This window comes from Coenobita brevimanus, chromosome 43 (assembly GCF_032717465.1).
Source record: "Coenobita brevimanus isolate Jiangsu-jjx chromosome 43, ASM3271746v2, whole genome shotgun sequence".
NCBI lineage: Eukaryota > Metazoa > Arthropoda > Malacostraca > Decapoda > Coenobitidae > Coenobita > Coenobita brevimanus.
In genome coordinates this window covers 24,381,402-24,392,177 of record NC_136996.1, presented here as the reverse complement: position 1 = coordinate 24,392,177, position 10,776 = coordinate 24,381,402, and the positions used below count along the sequence as shown (strand labels likewise).

Below are 10,776 nucleotides of genomic sequence, written 5' to 3'. Positions count from 1 at the left end.
AAGGAGGCACGCTTGATCACATCATTACCGCTGGCCTGGTGGTGTCACATGTTCAGTGCTTTTCTATACAAACCCTTTTCTCTGATCACATCGCTCTTGGATTACAGTACTCCCTACCAAGTGGACCTTCCTCTCCTCACACTCGCTTCCGCATCACCATTCCTCCAAAGTACTGCCCTAACTACATATTTTACATCTCCAGTCTTCTACCAACATTTAACTTCCAGTCGCCTGAGAATCTGTACTCCTCTCTGGTTCGAGCAACACATGACTTTTACACTCGTTTTGTGACACGTCCGCACATCAAAAGACACGGTGTGGCTCATGCCTGGACGCTGGATCAGCGCATTCTCTAGGCAGAAAGGCAAGCTGTGGATGATGGTATCGCATTCCAGAGCCAACCAACACATGCCCGTCTCATGCAGTATCGTGCGTCCAGAGATGACCTTGTTACCCTTCAGCAGGGTGCCCGTACCGAGGCTTGGAGGAAGTATACTGATAGCATCAATCACCAGACAAGTGCTGCCTCCATGTGGCACCTTATCAACAGAGTTATTAGGAGGAAACCCCCAAGTGCTCTTCACCACAGCCCAGCACAGTATGCAGAGGACCTGATCACTACCTGGTCTGAGCAGGCGCAGTCACACAGTCTTCCCGTTCATGTTCAAGAGGCACTCTCCACCCACAGGAACGCCCGCACATTGCGTCTCATGGCTGCATTACTCCGGCCGGATGAAGAAGACGACATACCCATCACTGAAGATGAACTGCGCCGTGCTCTTGCCAGGAGTAAGACGACTGCACCCGGGGAAGATGGTATCACCTTTCAAGTCCTCCGCCTCCTCCTCAAAGTTCCCGGCTCTCCCTTGCTGAAGCTCTACAATCTTTGCTTCCAAAGGGGATACGTGCCTCATGCCTGGACCTCTAGTACCATTGTCCCCATTCCCAAACCTGGCACAGACAAGTTCAGGCCTATTTCACTCACCTCCTGCTTTTGTAAAGTGCTTGAGCGCATATTCCTTGCTCGCCTCATGTTCCGGCTACAAGACAAGTTCTCTCAGAGCCTGTATGGTTTTTTGCCACAGAGGAGCACACACCATTGCCTGATGGACCTGTATGCCCGCCTCTCTCCCGCCAGTGTGGCAGCATTTCTTGATCTCAAGAGTGCTTTTGACATTGCCAACAAGGAGGTTATTCTTGACCAGCTGGTTGAGTTTGGGGTACATGGTAATCTCCTACGGTGGATCCGAGGTTATCTTTGTAACAGGACCTCACGTGTGCTATTCCAAGGGGCATGTAGCACGTCCAGGGAATTCGAGCTTGGTACTCCCCAGGGTGGAGTTTTAAGTCCTTTTCTTTTCAATGTTCTGATGCACCGCTTGCTGACTCTTCTACCCGATATTCCTGGCACGACTATCACCTGCTATGCTGACGACATCTGTGTGCATTCCACCTCTGCTGCCGGTCTTCAGAGATTCCTACAGTCTTTCTACGAGTCGTCCTCTGCTTGTGGCCTCCTTCTCTCCCCAGACAAGAGTCGAGTATTCTCTCCTCGGGGCTGTGGTACACTCCCAGTGTTTACTGTGGGACAAAGAGTTATCCCGCCCTGTACGCAGTACCTATACCTGGGAACGCCAGTGCGCATCACTCCAGCCATACCTGCTCGGCAGCGTGTCCATCCCATCATCCAAGATCTCCTCCACCGGCTAGAACAGCGTTTTGTCCCCTTCAAGTGGCTCACTAATTATGCTGCCGGCATCTCCATCCCCTTGGCAAGAAACATCTACATTACCTTCATACGGTCAGTCATCGATTATCTCTCCCCAGCACTTAGCCAGCTCTCTAGGACCACCTTGGAGCCTCTAGAAAAGTTTCAGAACAAAGTGATGCGATACATTCTTGGGTGCCCCACCTCCACCAGGATAGTAACCATGTTGACTGAACTAAATCTTCCTTCAGTTGTTGAGAGGATCCACGCCAACATCACCTCCTTCAGCATCAAGTGCCTTCACTCACCCCATCTTGTTCCACACTATTCCCACGTCCTGCGAGCCTCACTTGACCCTGCTGCTCCTCGCCTTCTACTCCGTCCTGGCGTCTGCACCCTCGTCAACACAGTGTGCTCCTCCCTGCAGCGTCTTCACATCGACGTTACCGTGGCCGAGGTTGATCATGGGCCACCCCCATGGAGGATTCCACAGCCTCATGTCACCTTCACACCCACCTCAAAGACTGACCCACCTTCCCTTCAGAAACAGCTAGCTTTGGAGCACATTGCTGTGCTCGCCCCCTTTTGTCTCTGACACACATCACCTCTATGTGGATGGGTCCATACAGCCTGATGGCAGTGCTGGCTGCGCCATCTACTCACCGGACTTGGAGCCCCCCGGAGGGTGGCTGGGTTGGTCACAGGTTACCCAACTCGTCCAGCTCTACATACTGTGAGCTTCAGGCCCTTCTCCTGGCTGTCAGTCTCCTCCGTCAGCGGCAGGTGAATGGTGTTGTGATATGTGATTCTCAGTCTGCACTTCAGGCCATCTCGTCTCCATACCCCTCTCAACGCTCACTCATCAACCACATCTTGCATCAGTTAGTAGCGGCTCAAGATCTTTCCCTCTGCATACGATTTTTGTGGATTCCTTCCCATGTTGGAATAGTTGGGAACGACAGGGTGGACCTCCTCGCTAAGAGTGCCTGCGAACTGCAGCTGCCTGACGGTGCTGCACCCTCCCTTCTCTGCTACAAGCGGATCATATACTATGCCGCACTTCTCCTACACTCCACCGCATGAATGTTGAGCGCCCACAGAGTGTATCTATACAACACTACGACCACTTCCGACTCTCTTCCCCGAGGTATCGCCGACATGGGCTTATGGTTCGCAGACATAATATTGTGACTGCCCGGCTTCGGCTAGGGTATAGACCTCTGTGGCAAGTCTCCGAGGCGGGGGACGTACCCCACTACTCCACCTGCAAGCTCTGCGACCGTCCAAATGCCAACAGTCTCCATCACTACTGCCTCGAGTGTCCCTCAGTGAGTGATTTGCTGCCCCAGGGCCAGGACTTAATACATGTGTGTCGGCACTTGTTAAATGATGACAACTTGGATACTGTTTTAGCCCGACACCCACACTTTGGTGGGTGCTGAAACTTGTTTCACAGTGTACTGTATGCTGGTGTATTTCACCTTCTTGTAAGATCACTCTTGCCTTTGTCCAGCTTCACTCTACATGACAGCGTGTCCTACGTGTCACGAATACTATGTATGATTAGAGACTGAGGACTGTACTAGGTTTGTCGCTCTATGAGCGTAATAAATTAATTAAAACAAATCTCTCTCTCTCTCTCTCTCTCTCTCTCTCTCTCTCTCTCTCCAACCTTTGCCTTCTTTCTTCATGCTTACTCTATTCCTCCTCTCCTTACCTACTTCCCATCTTAAGCGATACGTCTTTATGGATTTCATTCACTTTTTCCCTTTTATATTGTATTCCTTTCTTCTTCCCTTTCATTTTACTACCAAACATACCTTTTTTTGTAACCGGTAACCCTCTCTCTCTTTCTCTTAACTCTCTCCTCTCATCCCATTCCCTTCCCCTCTTTCTATTTTTTTTTTCCGTTTTCCTGCTCTTCCCTCCCATCTCCCTTTCCCTCCCTCGCACCCTTTCCTCCCTTCTTCCTTTCCCTCCCTCATGCCCTTCCTGCCCTCTTCCATTCATCTCTCTCCTGCCCATCATCACTACTCCCATTCCCTTTCTCTTCCTCCTCCCTCTGTCCTTCCCTTCCCTTCCTGCCCTCTTCTCATTCTGTCCTTCCGTTCCCTCCCTGCTTCCGTTTCCTATCTCAGTCTCATCCCTCTCGCCTCCAGTTCCCTCCCTCCTCCCCTTTCCTTTTTCCCTCCCCTGTTCCTTCCCCCCCCCCCCCGATCTTCTCCCTTACTCTCCAGCCATTTCATCTTTGCCCAGGTTCCGTTTCAGTGCCTTTGTGTGGTGTTACCTCTTTTGTTTCTATTTTTGCGTTGAGATTTCTTGTCTGTGTGTACCCTCCCCCCCTCTCTCTCATACTATCCTTGCCTTTCCCTCATTCTTTCTCGCTAATTCGTTCTTTCATCTCGGAAAACGTTAAATTCATGGAGAATGGCGCTATAACCTCCTTACAAAGACAGGCTAACTGAACTGACCCACTTGAGAGAGAGAGAGAGAGAGAGAGAGAGAGAGAGAGAGAGAGAGAGAGAGAGAGAGAGAGAGAGAGAGAGAGAGAGAGAGAGAGAGAGAGAGAGAGAGAGAGAGAGAGAGAATTTCTACCATTTGTTTTAGAGAGAAAGAATTTCTTCCATTTCTTTTATTTCTTCTTATCCCCAGACGATGATATTCAGTTTAATGGATACTATTAGACTTCCAGGTGATAGATTTAGATTTCATTGCCCTTGCAGAATTAGCAATAGTTAGTTTACACGTACTAAAGTATTGAAACCTGGATTATCAGGGCTCATCGGTTGGAGCCTTTGGTGTGGTGTGATGTGTGTGTGATTTTGTATGGCGTGATGTGAGACGGAGTGGTTACTTACGTGGCTAAGGTAAATTTGCTAAAATCTACTGGAGTTGAGCACTTCGATTCTAAGAATTGTTTGTAAGAGACAGGTGGATAGTGCCGATTGATAAGATGCTCTACAACTAAAAGAACATGATTATAATGAAATACTTAAGGAAAAACTGATACCTACTACTCGCTGACTGTTCATTCACTGACTGATTGACTTTCACTTACTCTCTGACTGACTGCTTCGTCCTTCACTAATTAGCTCTTATTGTCAGACTCACTAACCCTGCCACTAACTCTCCGTCATCCCCTGACTCACTGACTTTTCACTGACTGTTCGTTACTGACTCTGTTCCTCACATTCTGACTGGCCAACTGACAGTGACTCTTTGTCACACAGAAACTAACGATCCGGTGCCCTCTGGGTCACGAAGCTCGCTGCTGCATACGCTTCTCACTCAGTACGTTACTCTCTGCCTCACTGCTGAACAGAACTCAACTGTCTTGGTGGAGGGACGTTCTCTTTAAATACCCCTCCCCAAGTCTACGTACTAGTGCAGCCCAGAATAATTTAAGCATAGGAGAGAATTCACATTTTCTCATCGAATAATGCATTTAATTAAGAGTGCATAATAACAGTAATGACAAAAACTAATTCCTAAGAGAGAAAGTATAATCAAATACGTCGATGTCACAAGAATGTTCCTCACATCTCCAAGTATAATCCACTAACCTAATCCTACCGACATAACGGTAAGATACTATCTCTTAACTTTTTCTTTTACATCCTGCACTAATTCGGTTTCATTTCACAGATTTTCTCGGTCACTTATTTTCTTCTCATTCATATTTTTTGTTTGCAGTGACTCTGCTACAGTTCACATACTAGCTACGTCCAATCGTCTCAACAGTTCTTTTTTTTTTTTTTTCAGTTTTTCTGTTAGACTGTCCTTCTATCATTCTGTCTGCCTGTCTGTCTGTCTGTGTGTTGTGTCTGTATGTCTGTATGTGTGTCTGTGCGTCTGTCTGTCTGTCTGTCTGTCTCTCTCTCTCTCTCTCTCTCTCTCTCTCTACATCGTTTGCCTTCTTTCCTCGTGCTTACTCTATTCCTCCTCTCCTTACCTTTTTCTCACTTAAGCATATTCGTCTTTAAGGATTTCATTTACTTTTTCACTTTTATATTTTTATTCCTGTCTTCCTCCCTCTCTTTTACTATCAAACATATCTTTTTGTGTAACTGGTAACCCCTTCTCTGTGTCTCTTATCTCAAACCTCTCATTTCATGCCCTCCCTCCTTCGCTTCCCATTTTCCTGCCATTCCCTCTCACCTCTCTTTCTCTGTCTTGCCCTTGTTGCCCTCTTCCATTTATCTCTCTCCTGCCTTTCCCTACCTCTCTCTTCCCTTTCCCTCTTTCCTTCCCTTCCCTTCCTTCACTCTTCTCAATCTGTCCTTCCATTCACTCTCTCCTTCCGTTTCCTATCTTTATCTCTTCCCTTTCATCTTCCCTTCTTTCCATCCTTCCCTCTCCTTTTTCCCTCATCTTTCCTCCTCCCCCTCCCCCCGTCTTCTCCCATCCTCTAAAGCCATTTCCTCTTTGCTCAGATTCATTTTCAGTGCCTTTGTGAAGTGTTACCTCTTTTCTTTCTATTTTTTCCTCGAGATTTCTTGTCTACGTGCCCGCCCCCCCTTCTCTCTCTCTCTCTCTTTTACTATCTTTGCCCCATTCTCGTCCTTTCTCGCTAATTCATTCTTTCATCTCGGAAAAATTAAGTTCGTGGAGAATGGCGCTATAGGCTCCTTACTGTGAAAGGCTAACTGAACTGATCCACTTCACAGAGAGAGAGTTTTTTTTTTTCTTTTTTTCATATTTATTCTTATTTCTACACGATAATATTCAGTTTAGAAGGGAGTATTAGATGTGTAGGGGATCGATTAGTTTTCACTACCCTTGTATAAGTATCCATAGTTTGTTAACACGTAATAAAATACTGAAGGAGGGATCTTCAGGACTCATCGGTTGGTGCCTTTGATGTGGTGTGATGTGTGTGATTTTGTATGGCGTGGTGTGAGACGAGGGCTAAGGAATAGTTTTTTTTTTATGTGGCAAAGGTAAAATTGCTTAAATCTGCAGGAGTTAATCACCTCGTTTCTAAAAACAGGTTGTGAGATAGACGAAAAGTGCGACCGACGAGATGCTCTGCAACTAAAAGAACATGATCGTAATGAAATACTCATGGAAAAACTGTTATCAAAATAATTCATCCTGGATAAATTGTGGACTGACTTACCACATAATTCATATGTCTCATTCCTCATACTGGTTCTGTAACATTTCATATGATATCCTGTTTACTCATTCTATACTGATACACAGAACTGGAGAGGAATGCCTTGATGTGGTGGCACCAATATAATCGTGGCATCTTCAGTGCTCTTTAATGCAAACATCTCTCCCTCTCCCTCCAAAGAAGTGTAGTGAAGTGCAGCGGGTCAGTTCAGTTCGCAGTTCATCGGGTAAACGTCTAGATGATCCAAGAGCCGCATCAACAAAAACGAGACCATAATCAATGGTATTAGTAACTTCTTTGTTATGGCAAATTGCAGGTATCTTCCCTTTTCCCCATTCTGTGCTCATACATCATTTCAGTACGTGTTGTACCATTGTGCAGAATGCAGTGTTATGTAGAGACTCAGAGTCTCCATTCGAACATGGTGTGACTTTTTTTTTTTTTTTTTTTGTCGTTTCCAGACCCATTAATTTCAGTTATAGACTCCCAGGGCATCAGTGTTGAGTGAATAAGGATTTGGTCCATTCAAGTGAGTAGACTTTTTATAATTCTCCTAATATACCATTTCCTTGCCCTGAGGGACTCGCCTTATTTTTAGGCGATAGAGAGGTCTGAATGGCGATTATAACGAGAGTTTAGCAACGAGATGATCAATGCATGCAACATATGTTGTTTCAACTGTAGAGGTTGGTAGATACGTCGAGAGCGACACGTAGACAGGCCAGAATGTTAATTAAAGGCTGCTGAATGTTTCGGGGTTTTATTCTTCCTAGGCACAGATGAGGCACCCTTGAAAAACAGTGACTTCTCTCTCTCACGCTACCACCGTCCTCTCTCACTACTACTCGCTTGCTGTTCATTCACTGACTGACTCTCACTCTCTGACTGACTGCTTCGTCCTTCACTGATTAGCTGTAACTGTCTGACTCACTATCTCTGCCACTGACTCTCTATCACTGTCCGTCTGCCATTGACTCACTGATTGTTCACTGACTGTTCGTTGCTGGCTCTGATCCTCACTGTCTGACTGGCTAACTGCCACTGACTCGCTGTCACACACAAACTAAAGATCCGTTGTCCTCTGGCTCACTAAACTTGCTGTTGTGCACACATCTCACTCAGCCCGTTTCTCACCGTCTCACTACTAAACTGGACTATACTGTCTTGGTGGAAGGACGGTCTCTGTCAATCCCCCCCCCCTCCCAAGTGTACATACTAATGCAGCCAAGAATATTTGGAGCCTAGGAGAGAACTCACAATTTCTCACCCAGTAATGCGCTTGATTATCAGTGCACAATGACAGTAATGACAAAAACTAATTCCTAAGATAAGAGACAAAATATAAACTTATGTCGACAACACGAGACTGTTCCTCACGTCTCCAGGTTTAAACCACCAACGTAATCCCATCGGCATAACATTATAATACTGTATCTTGATCCACTTTTTTCACATCTTGAACTGGTTCTGGTTCATTTCACAAATTTTCTGGCTCCTTCATGCTCTTCACTTTCATATTTGTTGTTTGTATTGACTCTGGTACAATTCTTACACTAGCTGCGTCCAAATGTCTCGTTCTCTCTTTAGTTTCTCTGTTAGACTATCTGTCTGTCTGTCTGTCTGTCTCTATCTCTGTCTCTGTCTGTCTGTCTGTCTCTATCTCTGTCTCTGTCTGTCTGTCTGTCTGTCTGTCTGTCTGTCTCTCTCTCTCTCTCTCTCTCTCTCTCTCTCTCGCTCGCTCGCTCGCTCGCTCCACGGTTTGCCTTCTTTCCTCGTTCTTACTCTATTCCTCCCCTCCGTACCTTCTCATATTCATCTATATGGATTTCATTTTTTTTCACTTTTATACTGTATGCCTTTCTTTTCCACTCTGTTTTCATTACCAAACTTACTTTTCTGTGTAACTGGTAACCCCCTCTCGCTTTTTCTTAACTCATTCCTCTCATTTCGTACCCTCCCACCGTCCCTATCGATTTTCCTGCCTTTCCCTCCCACCCTCCAACCTTCCTTCCTCACCCTCCCACCCTTCCCTCCCTCCTCACTTTCCCTTTCCCCTGCCCTTCTTGCCCACTGTCATTTATCTCTCTCCCACCATTCCCCCATTTTTTTTTTTTTAATGCGAGGAAGAAGCAGCCAAAGGCTAGGAGCCCGCAAAAAAGTTCCTTCCAACAAAAAACAAAAACAATACTAAAGAGAGCCAAAGTCATGATCCGTTCATTTCGAGATGCCTGGACACACTGCGTTTGAAAGACTGGAGATCATAGGTTGTAGGAAACACAGACAAAGGGATACAGTTCCAGGGTTGACCTGTTGCATTAATGAAGGACTGGGAGTAGCTGTTAACTCTTAATTAGAGAGTTGGACAGAAATGGAATGAGAGTTTGTTGCTAGACGGGTGCTACGCACCCGTTGTAGAGGTGGAGGGATGCAAGCAGACAGTTCAGAGGAGCAGTGACCATGGAAGTAGCGATAGAAAAGAGATAAAGAGGCAACAGTACGGCGAAGAGACAGAGGTTGAAGGGAGCCAGTAAGAGGAGGAGAGATAACGAGACGAAAAGCCTTGGACTCCACCCTATTGAGAAGAGCTGTACGTGGGGAGCCTCCCTACACATTCGAGATGTGCTCTACACAGGGGCGAATGAAACCTGTGTATAAAGTCAACAACTGTCCAGGGGTAAAAAAGGTACAGAGTCGGCTTAGCACACCTAATCTCTTTGAAGCAGATCTTATAAGAGATATAATATGATCTTTCCAAGATAAATCCCGAGTGAATGAAACCCCAAGCATGTTCAAGGATGATGCAGGATTGAGCTGGATATTATTAAACATTAGTGGGTACTCCTGTGGAAGATTTTGTCAGGTTGATAGGTGTAAAAACTGAGTCTTTGATGCATTAAAAACAACCAGATTATTTTTACCCCGGTCAGAGATACAAGCCAAGTCAGACATTAGGTGTGCCATAGCCTCATCCTTTGTTTGTTGAAATAACTGCTGAGATAGATGTTGTGGGAACCGAATGAAAAGGTGAAGGGTGGAATCATTAGTGTACGAGAGGATAGGGTTAGATGTACAGCTTAGAAGATCATTGATGAATAAAAGGAAGTGAGTCGGTGATAGGACAGAGCCCTGAGGAAAACCACTGTTGATAGATCTAGGAGAGGAACGATGGGCGTCTACAACAGCGGCTATAGAACGACCAGAAAGGAAGCTGTAGATGAGGGCACAGACTGAAGGATAGAAACCGTAAGATGGCAGTTTGGAAATTAAAGATTTATGCCAGACTCAATCGAAAGCCTTTGAGATGTTAAGTGCAATGGCAAAACTTTCGCCAAAGTTCTGAAAGGAGGATGACCAGGAGTCTGAAAGGTAGGTGAGAAGATCGCCAGTGGAGCGTCCCTAACGGAACCCGTACTGACGATCAGCAAGAAAGATATGATAGAAAAGATGCTTTAAAATTTTTCTGTTAAGAATAGACTCGAAAACCTTTGAGACACAGGATGTTAAAGCAATTGGACAATAGTTGGAGGGTTGGGAATGGTCACAAGTCCTTCTTTGGGACTGGCTGAATGACAGCAAACTCCCAGTAAGAAGGAAAAGTACAAGTTGAAAGAAAAAGGCAAAAGAATTTACCTAGGCAGGGTGCAAGGACAGAAGCACAGTGTTTGAGAACAACAGGAGGGACTCCATCAGGCCCATATGCCTTGTTAGTATTAAGGCCAGTGATGGCAGAAAATACATCAGCTGAAGAAATTTTAATGTCAGCCATGAGGAAGTCATTGGAGGGAAATGATGGAGGAACAGCACCGGAATCATCTAAGGTGGAATTGGAGGAGAAAGTCTGACCGAAGAGATCTGCTTTATCAGTAGAAGAAATAGCTACAGAGCCATCATAAGAGAAAAGAGGATGGAAGGATGATGAGGTACAGTTATTAGAAAGATTTTTGGCAGA

The 10,776-nt window shown here is 45.8% G+C and overlaps 1 pseudogene; it reads left to right on the top strand.

Annotated features, from left to right (window-relative positions):
* The first annotated feature begins 419 nt into the window (after window positions 1-419).
* LOC145397859 (uncharacterized) overlaps window positions 420-10,776 on the top strand; it is a 119,810-nt pseudogene continuing 109,453 nt past the window's right edge.